The sequence below is a fragment of the Cupressus sempervirens genome, chromosome 10 (genome assembly GCF_028749045.1).
Source record: "Cupressus sempervirens isolate cs-2001-9-10 chromosome 10, ASM2874904v1, whole genome shotgun sequence".
Classification (NCBI taxonomy): Eukaryota; Viridiplantae; Streptophyta; class Pinopsida; order Cupressales; family Cupressaceae; genus Cupressus; species Cupressus sempervirens.
Genome location: NC_143127.1, coordinates 272044994 through 272058454, shown reverse-complemented (window position 1 = coordinate 272058454; position 13461 = coordinate 272044994). Strand labels below are relative to the sequence as shown.

At 38.9% G+C, this 13461-nt stretch overlaps 1 pseudogene; it reads right to left on the bottom strand.

Annotated features, from left to right (window-relative positions):
* The window catches only part of LOC149533702 (FAM10 family protein At4g22670-like), a 156808-nt pseudogene extending 144272 nt beyond the window's left edge, over positions 1–12536 (bottom strand).
* Between the last annotated feature and the right edge of the window lie 925 nt (positions 12537–13461).

Below are 13461 nucleotides of genomic sequence, written 5' to 3'. Positions count from 1 at the left end.
CAAATTTCGTCCTACCCAGAAAATTGATCCAAGCCAATCCAAAGCTGCATGGTACAAAGATAATGAGTACTGCAAATTTCATAGGGTAAAAGGTCACACTACCCTCAGATGCATGAAACTGAAAGACTATGTGCAGGACCTCATTGATCGGAAGGAAATCACTGTTGGTGCCCAAACCTCTCCCAATGCAGGCTTACAAATCTATCAAAATGCTTTTCCTCCACACCACAACCAAAATCTTGGAAAAGAACCTATCCAAACCAACAACAACAACACGAACAACTGTCAGCCAAACCAACAACATGGGAAGAACAATGACCACACTTCATCCTATATAGACTATGGTAGCCTTATAGGTTGTATATCCGAGAAAGAGCCTTCTGTCAATGTTATCAATATCCAAGGACCAAACAATGAGTGTGCAGTCACCACTCGAAGAGTGCAATTTAACATCGCAGGCCCACCCGTTCCACCAGCACCATCAACTCCATCAAAAAGCCAGTACAATATCTTGGAACACCTTGGGAACATGCCAGCCCAAATCTCCATTTTAGACCTTCTTTGCACTAGTCCTGTGTACAAGAACATCCTTGACAGTGCTCTCATAGAATCTCGTGTCCCTTCTGATATCAATGCTACTGATTTTCATAATCTTGTTGGACACCTCTCATCCTCATGTGCCCTATTGTTCAAACCCATCGACATACCCGTGGTCGAGCTAGATCACACCCTTCCACTTCGCATAGCCATCATGGTATCCAACTTTTCTGTGAAAAGAGTAATGATAGATAATGGATCAGCCTTGAATATTTGCACCCTAAAATTCATAAAACAAGCTAGGTATACTGAGGCAGATATCATCAGTGAGGTTATCACCATCAAAGCTTATGACAACTTGGAAAGAACCACAGAAGGAACTATTTTGCTGCCAATCAAGGTTTGGCCAGTCATCCAAGAGACACTCTGCCATGTTATTGATCTAAACCTACCATTTAACATCCTCCTTGGTCACCCATGGATTCATTCCATGAAAGCCGTTCCATCCACTTACCATCAGTGCATCAAATTTCTGCATCAAGGCACTGAGGTAACCATCCATGCCGATCTAGAACCCTTTGCTTACTGCAATGCGGTTGAAGTTTCATATACAAACCATTGCCCTAGAATTGATATCGGCACATCCATTGCCATCTCATCCCACACTTATAATGACCTAGAAACCATCCTCGCCTCTACCTTGTCTACCGTGAAGATCAATAACAAAGGTTGTGGAGAGTATAGTCTGTCAGATGCATTTGCTGTTGGGGCACTCCCACTTGATCCACATGCCCATGGATGACTGACATATCACAAAGCTAAGGAGACTCCACCTCTTCGATACAAACAGTTTGGCCCAACAACCTTTGTATCCTCGAAAATCCCTCTTCATGAGGAGCTCACTCCAGATATCAACAAATGGTTACATAAGGATGCACCTCAAAGAAATCAAGCACGCCTTGATCACTTCAGCCAAAAGTATCCCCAAGAACATAAGCTCATCACTGAAAAATGGAACTATCAAGGTGGTGGTCTAGGACCAAAAGAAAGAGGCATGCAGTGCCCCATCGACGCACACAAGTGGGAATCAAAGTCAGGTCTTGGCTTTGGCATACCCACAACTGGGGGCACCAATGAGAACGGTCATGCTTTTTTGAACATTCATCACAACCTTGTCAAAATCAAAGACATTCCTGAGGAAGTTGAAAAGAGATCCTACGATGATATCCTAGACCAAATCTCCCTCAGAGACTTTGTTCTCCAAGAACTATCCATCCACCTCATTGACCTACCACTTGCCCATCCACAATTCATAGATTGGGACCAACCAAGTGTCATACACATCGATGAGTTCACATCAGAGGAGGCACTTCTAAGATTCATGGGAGCTGAAACTCCTCACAAGAAAACAAAGCCAGATTCTGCCTATATCTACAAGCTAGATCCCAAGGGGTATTTTGGAGAAAATCTCCAACCTAGTTCCGATACACCCAAAACTGGAACTAAGGTGAATCTGAGACTAGCTAAGGCAACGAAGAGAACCCCTCAGCAAGAAAATCCAGAGCCACAAGAAGAACATGAGGATTTAGCATTGCCTCCTCAAGATAATCGACCAGAGGTGTCTTCTATTCTAATCGAGGATACTCGAGAAGTCAACATTGGTTCTTCAGAGATCGCCAGACTTGTTCACATTGTTGCATCCCTATCACAAGACCAAGGTGACCTCCTCTTTGAGGTCTTAAGAGAGAACATTGGCCGATTTGCATGGTCATATCAGGACATTCCAGGACTTGATCCAAAGCTTGTAGTTCATCATCCTACAGTTGATCCAAAGATCAAGCCCGTCAGACAAAAGCTTAGAAAAATGCACCCCAAGGTGGCATTATTGGTCAAAGCTGAATTAGAAAGAATGTTAGTTGCTAAGGTTATTCAACCTATTAACTACTCAGAGTGGATCTCCAACATGGTCCCTATCACTAAACCTTCCGGTGACATTAGAATCTGCACTGATTTTAGAGATCTTAACAAAGCTTGTCCAAAAGATGATTTTCCCTTGCCCAACATAGATATGATTGTAGATCTTACAGCTGGACATGAAATTTTGTCCCTCATGGATCGATTTTCTGGGTATAATCAAATCAAGATTGCATAAGAGGATCGGTATAAGATAGCATTCACTACCCCTTGGGCAACCTTTTTCTACAACATGATGCCTTTTGGCCTAAAGAATGCAGGGGCTACCTATCAAAGAGCTATGACAGCCATTTTTCATGATCTCATCCATAGCATTTTGGAGGATTATGTGGATGATATCTTGGTCAAGTCTCATACCTTCATGGATCATCTTGCTAACCTGGAGAAAGTCTTTGATAGGTTAGCCAAATATCATCTCATGCTGAATCCCAAGAAATGTATCTTTGGGGTCACATCTGGCAAGCTTCTAGGCTTCATAGTTTCTAAATGAGGTATAGAGATCGACCCCAAGAAGGTCAAGGCTATCTTAGACATGCCTCCTCCCCAGACACTGTGACAGCTTCGTTCTCGTCAAGGAAAGCTCCAATCTATTCGGCGCTTCATCTCCCAGCTTGCAGATAAGTGTACACCATTTTCACATTTACTGAAGAAGGATGAGAACTTCAAGTGGGATCCTTTATGTCAGCACAACTTCAATCATCTCAAGCAGTATCTCATCAATCCCCCTATCTTGGTTCCACCAGTTCCTGGTCATCCCCTGATTTTGTACATATCAACAACACCTACTGCTCTAGGGGCACTTCTAGCACAGCTTGATGACTACAACAGAGAAAGAGCCATCTACTACATCAGTAGAACCCTAGTTGGTTATGAACTCAATTACACTCCTATGGAAAAAGCTTGTTTGGCAGTTTTTTTCTCAACTCAAAAGCTTTGCCATTACATGCTAAGTCATACCATCCAACTAGTCTCCAAGATTGACCCTCTCAAGTATATGCTCTCTAGAACAACACTTACAGGCCGTTTGGCCAAATGGGTTATGCTCCTTAGTGAATTTGACATCCAGTATGTGGATAGAAAGGCAATCAAAGGGCAAGCTATAGCAGATCACCTAGCTGATGCACCTCTAATAGATGCTTATCCATTGATCACAGAATTTCTAGATGAGCATATCTGTCTAATTGAAGAACAACCCCCATGGAAACTTTATTTTGATGGCTCATACACATCTCATGGATCAGGGGCAGGAATATTGTTGGTCACACCTCAAGGAGATTACATTCCAAAAGCCTTCAAGCTACAATTCCCTAGCACCAACAATATAGCTGAATATGAGGCCCTCATAGCAGGATTAAAGATAGTTGCAGAATGGAACATTGTTGAGCTACAAATCTTTGGCGATTCTCAGCTCATCATCAAGCAAGCCCTAAATGAATATCAAACCAAAGATGAAAAGCTATTACCCTACAAAGAGCTAGTTGATCAACTAACCCAACATTTTACAAAGCTTCAATTTACACAAGTACCTCGAATACAGAATAAAGCAGCAGATGCTATGGCTACTATAGGCTTGCTCTTGGAAATTCCCCAAGCAGCTACATAGTATGAGTTTTTAGTGGAGCAGCTCCTCACACCCACCTATGTGAATGAGGATTCAAACCCTATTTGTATCTTGGTTGGTCCCCAATCCCCTTGGTACCATGAGATTCATGCTTACCTTAACGATGGTATCATATCCCCTCACCTCACACGTACCCAATGCCAGAACCTCATCCGAAAATCATCTTGCTATGTTATCATAGCCAATACCCTATATCGTCGGGGTTATCATGATACTCTCTCTCGATGTTTAGACCAAAATGAGGCCGCGATGGTGTTAAAGGAAGTACACTCTAGACTTTGTGGTGCCCACACGAGTGGTATTGTCCTAGCATGAAAAATCCTTAGAGCAGGCTACTATTGGCCTACCATTGAAGAAGACTCCTATGACTTTGTCAGAAAGTGTCTCCCATGTCAGCAGCATGCAAATCTTGTGCACGCTCTAGCACAAGATCTACAGCCTATTGCACCACCTTGGCCTTTCGCTTGTTGGGGCCTTGATCTAGTTGGAACTATCTCAACCCTCTCATCTAATGGACATTAATGGATAATAACATCTACAGACTATTTCACTAAATGGGTGGAAGCAGTCCCCCTAGTCTCAGCTACAGGAGTTCAGGTCTCCAAGTTCATCTTGTACCACATTGTTTGCCGCTTTGGCATCCCATCCACCATCTTCACTGACCACGGAGGTAACTTTGAAAATCTCAACATGGAAGAATTATGCACTTCCCTTCGCATCCATCACCACTTTTCTAGCCCATATTTCCCACAAGGTAACGGCCAGGCAGAGGCAACTAACAAAACCCTCCTCAAAATTCTAAAGAAAGTTATCAATGATTCCGACCGTGATTGGCACCTACAAATAAATCTAGCCCTATGGGCCTATCGAACTTCCTTCCGTACATCCACAGGCACAACTCCATACTCCCTAGTCTATGGTGTCAAAGAAGTACTACCTATAGAGGTTGAACTTCCCTCCTTGCGTATATCTTTGCAAGGACAAATATCAGATGAAGAATATAGAGAAGCTCGGCTCACCCAGCTAGATCTCTTAGACAAGAAGCGACAACAAGCCTATGATCATCTCACAGTCTATCAAACTTGTCTCAAAAGGAATTTCAACAAGAAGGTGCTTCCACGACACTTTCAACCAGGTGACATGGTCCTTAAAGAAAACATGAAATTCCAAGCAGATCGAGAAAAGAAAGGCAAGTTTGAACCTACATGGCTTGGTCCTTATGTTGTCACTGCTTCCTTTGGCTCCAGAGCCTATTAGCTATCTACACCGAAAGGAGAACTCTTGAATGATCCTACTAACATCATTCATCTCAAGAATTTCTATGCTTGAAGATCCTTGGTATGCCTAGCTTTCGAAAAATACAAAAAAAAAATAGTAAAGAGAAATAAGCGTCCAATGGTGAAAACTTGGCAATTCAAGTGCCTTGGATAGGTACCTTGGTGAAAACCTGGCAATTCAGGCACCTTGTGTACTAAATACTAATCCATTATCTATCACTATCCTATCCCTCATCCATTCACCCACCATCCTATAAGACACACTTGCTTGTTCCCTTAGTGTTCCAACCAAATATCCAAAATTTCATGAAGCTTGTAAATACCTCTTGTACAGCTTGTAAATCTTGTACCAAAGCTTGTATTATACCTTGTAAATCTTGTACCATACCTTGTCTATCCGAATCTTGTCCAAGGTTTGTACCATATTCCAGCCTATAAATAATCCTGTATCCTAGCTTGTATACTATCACGTGCACACACAAAACCCCATTTTCACTTAAGCTTTTTGCAAACCATCTACCTATCCACCTATCACCTATTATAGACATCCCATCCTTCACAAACATTTCCATCTCACAAAAATCAAAACATGAACAAACTTGTACATTTGTAACATATCTTGGTCCATCAGCTTGTACATCCTCTTTAGCTTAGTACCATTGTATCTATCCAGCATTCATGTTAGTTCGTCCTTGATCAGCATCTTGCACCCATCACACATCTTGGTTAGCTATTCCAATGCATCCTTTAGCTAGATTTCCTGTCACCAAAGTGTTATCTTTCTTAGTTCAGCTTGCCAGATGCATCACTCATCCAAATCCACCAGCTTCGGTGCTCTCTGATAGGTCCTTGCAGGATATAGCTTTCCTCATGTCTGATCTTAGTCAGTTAGTACCTTGTCCTACCCATCTCATTGGCAAATGGCTCTCTTTTAGATTTTCACTGTCTTTTGATTTGGGATCTTCCCTTTTGGGTCTTGAAGTATCTTTTCCAAGCAATCTCCTTGTTCCCTCCTCAAGGTTGCCACGATCTTCCATATCATGGTATGCTGCGAATGGGGCAATTAGAGGGTAAGGTCTTGATCAGGTCTTTTGTTTGTTTTTCTTTTCTGCTTGTGGGTTCTCCAATGTCGTTTCCACGCTGCTTCCTCTAGGATTCATGTGTGATGTTAGGGCAATCCTTGTGTGTTTGTTTTGAGTTAGTTTTTCAGTCCTTTGGATGGTTGGTGAAAAGGCCTTGATGTTCTTGGTAACCTTGGCAATTAACCAATAGTCCTATAGCAAATCTAGTGCTCAACTACATGGTGGTACTTCTCTTTGAAGTATCCCCCCGCTCAAAAAGCTTCAATGGTTTTCCTTCATCTCCATTATCCCCCATCCATTTCTAGCATCCGTCTCTCCTACCCCAGCTGATGCATCAGTATCTCTTTGAATCACTCATCACTCTTAGCTTTAGGGATCCACAATCCTAGTCTTAGGGATCCACCAATCCATATCAATCCACCAAGCCTCATCTTTCGAGATCCACAATCCTAGTCCTAGGGATCTCCGAAACCCATCTTCCGCCAATCTAACTCTTTGAAATCCTATTGCATCAGCTTTATAATCCCCTCATCCATCTCCCTATCCTGGATTCTTTTTTATAGCACTCCGCTCCTTCATCCTCTGCAATCCCTGAGATCTTAAGCTTGCTTCCTCTTGTGCCTCTGATTCTCCCTTTATCATTCTCCCATAGTAAGAGTTTGAGCTAACTAAACCTCTTCTCTTAATCCAATTTGAGTCTCCTTGCTCATCCCAGATTCTTGTACTTTTCAAGAAGTTGTCGAGCCTCGCTTTCTCTCCCCGCTGCCTTCTTAAGGGGGCATCTTGCAGTCCATTCTCTCCTCCTTTGCTCTAGCCTTGGGCATCTTATTTTCTTATCTTTGATGCCATGCCACTTACGGCATCACATCAAAGAGGGGAAAAATGTAGGCACCTAAAAATCCTTTAGAAAATAAAGTATTTTTATTTTCTGAAAAAGTCCTGATGACATCATCATTTATTAATTAATTATTTATTTAATTAATTAATTAATTTTTATGCCATTGAATCCCTTTATCTTAATTTAAAATATTTAATTAAGGAATCCCTCCCAAAAAAGTTTTAATTTTCTTTAAACATTATTTTCTTATTTATTAATTATTTAATTAATAAATTGACCAAAAATCCCAAAATAAATAATTAATTAATTTTTTTCCCAAAAGTTGGCCAATTTCCTTAAGACCAATAACCTCTTCCAAAATCTTCTAATCCTTCTTTAATTTTGATTAAAGGCTAATCTCATCATTTCCTACCCCTAATCCCAACTCAAAATATTTAATTAAGATTAAATATTAATCCTCATGTTTATTAACAAAGTTTTAATAAATATCTCCTCAACCCAAACCCTTGAAATAAATAAAACTTTATTTATTTCCTAAAAATCTAATTTATCCTCATCCTAAGAAGTTCTAGACTCTTCTAGAAAGTCTTCATCCTCATCCTAGGAAATTCTAGACTATTCTAGAAAGTCTTTATCCTCATCCAAAGTCTAGACTCTTCTAGAAGATGTCTTTATACCTAATCCTAATCCCCTCCCAACCTTGTCACATTCTTTAAACATGGGTTAAAACTTACTAACCCAAGCCAAAGTTAACAAATATCTCCTCCTTCACCCGCCCTCATTAAATGTCATCCACTTGCCTATCCCTAAGCTAATCCTAAACCATCCTAACCCTTCCTCTAATCATTTTTACAACCCTAAGAAAGCTTAAAACCTCCCTAAACCCTCAAATTTGAATTTCATGGTATCTCTCACAAATATCTTCAACCAAAAAACTTTATAAAGCCCACAAAGTCATAAATGTTCTTACAAAGCACTTATGAAGGGTCTTTATGAAGATTTTATCCCTTGAGCCTCCTTTGTTGACTCATCCTTCCCCTTTCCTCCATCCTCTCACCATGTGACATGTGTCACTCCTTGATTGGTTGTAAGGAAGCACAATCCATGTGCTCTCCTCTCATGCAATCTCAGCCCTCCATGAGCTTTTTCCCATCCTTGCATCTTAGCCCTCAAGCCCTCAAGCCTCTTGCCTATAAATTGGATCCTTCCCCTTTGCAAAATAACACAATCCATGAAGTAAAGTTATAATGCTATTTTGAGAGCCAAATCCATACTAAAGCCATCTATCCACACCAAAAATCCACAATCATCTATTGAAGCCTTTGGAAGCATATTGAGCATACATCTTATCCATTTAGACAAAGCTACTCAACAAGAGAGCTTCTCATTGAGAGAGCCCATTAATGGCTCATATTCTCAATTGAGAACTCATCTTAGTCTATCTTGAAGTTTATGAATTTTTTTTAGTTTGTAGAAGCTTTATTTAAATTTGGTTTCTATTAGCATACTAACATTGCTCATATACAGTATTTACATATCTCCCCCATACATATGGCATAATATATATAGACTTTCATCCTTTTTATTTTCTACATAAATCAATATATTTTCTTCCTTATTTTATCCATAAGTCTCTTATCATTTCTTACTCCCATGTCTCTTACTATGTCTTACTCCCCCTTTTCGACAATAATGCCAAAGAGATATGCAAAATATTCAAATAGAGACACCAAAATGTGAGAGAAATTTGGAGTGTACTTTGAGAATAGAAGCCAATGTCTTATTGCAATTGTCTTCCAAAATTTTGCAGGTGGAGAGTGCCACTTGAACTTCTGTAGAAAGTTCAATCATATGATCTGCTATGGAAAAATTGTTATCCTGGACCAATGTTTTTGAATATGCAACATGTTTTTGCATTGAGTCCATAACTAGAAGGATCATATTTTGTATATCAATCAATGTAGACCTGATCCTAGCTTCCTCTCTTAGCAATTCTGCCTATGTTTCTAACAAAAATTTCACCTTGATGTGATGTGTTGAGCTTGAACTAGGGTCAAGCTATAGCCTTTGAGTGCTTGCCTTCATATCAACATCAATCTTACTCAATTTCTTCTTTATATCCTTGGTGAACTCAGCAACATCATAAAGGTTTCCAAAAAGTGATGTCACATTGGTGAAAGATTGTTCAAGATTACTCAAAATTGTAGATAGCTCTACTTGGTTAATGGCAATGTGCTCAAGCACCTTATTATCAAACTTCTTCTCTACCTTGTCAATGAGCTTTTCTTGGCCAGATGTATCCTCATTGAACTTATTTACAGCTTCTCCCAATTGTAACAAAATGTGTTGAGATGAGTCTACATCAACACCTATAGCCTTAGTTATTATATTTTTAGCATTCTCAATTATAGTAAACTCTCTATCTCTTTCATCTCTAAGCTACTTCTGCCTTGCTTTTTGTTCCAAAAGTTTACTAACTAGTATCATTTCATCAGCTATGGTAGTGTCCAGATCTAACTTGGGAATAACAATTTCCTTGTCCAAATCAATGTCTTCATCAATTTCTTTGCTAGTAAGAAAAATTTTACAGGAGTCTTTGGTTTTACTTCTAAGCTTACTTCTTTGGACTTAGAAATGGAAACAATAGTAGAAATGGCTGGACTTATAGTAGAAACTTCAATAGGTCCAACTGAAGAAAATCTAAAAGAAGTGCTAACCATATCCAAAATTGATGTGCTATCCAAAAATGAAGTACCAATCGGTGGTATAAAAATTGGAATACTTACAACTAAAGAACTAACTAGAAAAAAAGCTGGTGCAACTAAAGTTATAGTAGACAAAAATGTAGAACATATTGGTAAACTTACTGTACATGTTGTTGTAGAAGTTGACACAATTGAAGAACTAGTAGCTATGCATATTGCTGAAGTAGATGACACGGGAGCTAATGAAGAGGGCTATAGCTCAGTAAATGAAGTGATACACTTCCATTGTAGATAATTGGAGCTATGAGGTAGCAACTAATGATTGTGCAAATGATATATCTGAGGTGGTTGCAATCATACTTGCTAAAACTGACTCCAACCCTGATGATGTTGTTGACTTAGGTGGAGAGTGAGGAAGGGAAGCAATGACTTTTGTTGCTATTTTCATTGGATCATCTTCATCATCTTCTTCCTTGTCTTCCTCTTTAGCTTCTTCCTCTTTCTCTTCATCATCAACCTTTAATGCCTGATAGTCTTGAACATCAAAAGTAATACATGGAGTGTTATCTTCTTCCTCATCATCACTCTCATCATCATCATCTTTAATTTCCACTAGATCTTCACTATGCTTATGTAGATGATAAATGTTCTTCCATGTGTTTGTTGCATCTCTAACCACATGCTCAATGTCTTTGATCAAAATCAAACATATATGGAATCTAATCATCATTTTACCTTCATTTTATTTTTGATGGCTGCCTTCACTTCTGCATCTATAAGATTTCGCAGTAACTTCCTCAAAGACTGCTCAAATATATCTTTTGTTGTCTGTATAGTTGATTCCCACCTTGGCTACAATCTTGCTAGCAATTCTTTTGAAATCTGAGGAGCAATCTAATTTGGGGAATACTTCCATTTTCCCATTTTGGTGAGTACCAACTCCTCAATTTGCTTCTTCTCAACATCAGTCCTTGTCTCAAACTTTAGGGCCTTAAATTTTGTGATGCCTGCTCCTTCCTCCATCTATTTTAACCTTTCCTAGAAGGTAAGTGGGGGCTTCACAAGCACAACTTCACTATCTTCTTTTCTTTTCCCTTTTGATCTTCTTGTAAAAACAAATATGGAGGCCTTTGGAGGTTTGGTAATGATTACCCTTCCTTTCTTCTTTGCTATCTTGACATCCTTCTCAAATTCCTATTCTTCTCCTTCTTCTTCTTCTTCTTCTTCATCCTCTCCTTTGCCCCCGATAAGCATAAGAGGGCCACTAGCAATTTCCATCTTGGCTATCTTCCTCTTTCCTTTGTTGATTGCCTAGGGTAGCTTGATCTCAATCTTAGTTCTAGCTTTGGCTTCATCATATGTACCAAAAATTGGTAGCTATTTATTTATAGGTTCATTTACCAATGCTTCAATGATGTCTCTAGTTTCATCAATATTTACCTCATATGGGAGAGGTTTTACCCATGCAACTCAGGCCCTAACTGCCTAAATACACACTGTGTCACAGTCAACCATAAAACATACATCATCTTTGTAATCCTAAACAAGTTTGGGAGGAATCCTAAACCCATTGTTCATCCTTTCCTTGAAATCTTCAAAATAATTATCCATAATGCTATCAACATTTATTCCCATTTCTGCAATAAATTCATTAATTTGATACAGAATTGGAACATCTTTTCTCCATACAACAAAACCTTTAGATGGGAAGAATTTTTGTACATAGAAGAAAAGGCATGTCAAGAAAGAACCAAATTTACAAGGCTTTTTCTTTGATGTCCTAATATTGTCCATATTCTTGTTCAATTGTTTTGGTAGTAACTCTGACAGGTCAAATTCCATATTTTTCTTCACAACCTTAAATGCTAAATCCACTCCCTCACATGGTACACTGTTCAAATGACTAGAGCTATAAATCTTATGGGTAATTACATGAATACCAAACCTTAATTCCACACCAAAAATAGTGCTAATCTTCAAACCTCTACCATCCCACTCAACTAGGGTTTTCTTCTGGAGTTCATCCTAACCTATGGTTTTGGTAGATTTTGCTTTGTTTGGCATGGGAAGACCCATAATCTTAAGAATCATTTTCTTGGTGATTAACACTGGCTACTCTAACCATAATTGTCCATTATGCATATGACTAAGAATGTATCTAATCCACTTAATCCAAAAGCTCCTTGGCAAGTGTGTGATATGGGTCAACCCCTTAGTTTCAAGATGCTTATGCTTGGGTTTTAAAGAACCATCAATATGCATTTCTTCTAAGGAACTATCCATTTCTAGGGTTCCGATTTCCTAAGTAGAACACTTAAAATGAGTGTGAATGTCATTAATTAGAAGTACCTTGGGAGGGATTTGAGATTGAACTTCATTTGGGTCGAGTACCTCCACAACTGCTGGAACTAGCTTGAAGTTTGGTGCTTTCCACTCCATGTCTTTTACCAAAATTTCTAAAACTCTTTTCGTCTTGCTGCTGCTAGTCCTTCTGGATGCCATGACTACTCAGTAAATGATGGAAAAAATTTTGAGGAAATTCTTCACTCTAAATTCACTTGAAATTACCTGGATGCACCTAGAACCACTTAGCTCTGTGTATTATGAAGTCACGGTGACAAAATGAAGATGAATTTTTCCCTTTTGATGAAAAATTTCTACATTAGTGCTAGGTACCATAATGACATAGTGTGTGATAGACTGTCACCCACTGACTAGCTTGGTTGAAACTTGTGACTCGACGACTATGACTAACCTCACTCGGTAAGGCTTGATCTCATGTGATCCCTTTGTATCTAAAATACTAATATGGATCTTCTACTTTCTTGCATTTGGAACTGCTTGAAGATATAGTTCTAGTTCCTCCTTTTAAGAATCTAATTGGAAATGGTGGAGTCACCCACTTCTTGAGTGACATGGCCATCTTTTGAACTATTCTGCTTGGTAGATTTGGGAATCCACTACTATCTCATCTACTTCCTGATTTTATCAACTTTAGCTTTCTTCTTATCTTCAATTCTTCCTATATTCATGCAATTTTTAGCTATATGACCAGGTTCAGTGCATGTATAACATCTTATTGTTGAATCTCTCTTTCTCAAGTGATGCCTTGTACAATCTATGCCAATGTGTCCATATTCTCCATAATAGTGACATTTACACCAAGTATTGTAGTCCCAACCAAATATTTCTTTAACAATTTGTTCAACTATATTAAATGATTTGAATATACATTCAGATGCCTTGTGATCTTGTTTCTTGCATTTGTGACATTTGCCTTCAAATTTTGGTTTCTCCTTGTATTCATTACCTTTATGACTGTGTTTACTACAATCGTATTATATTTCATTGAATTTTTCCTTTCCATTGTTCCAACATTTGTTTGATGTATGACCTAACTTACCACAGTGATTGCAAGTAGGTCTTT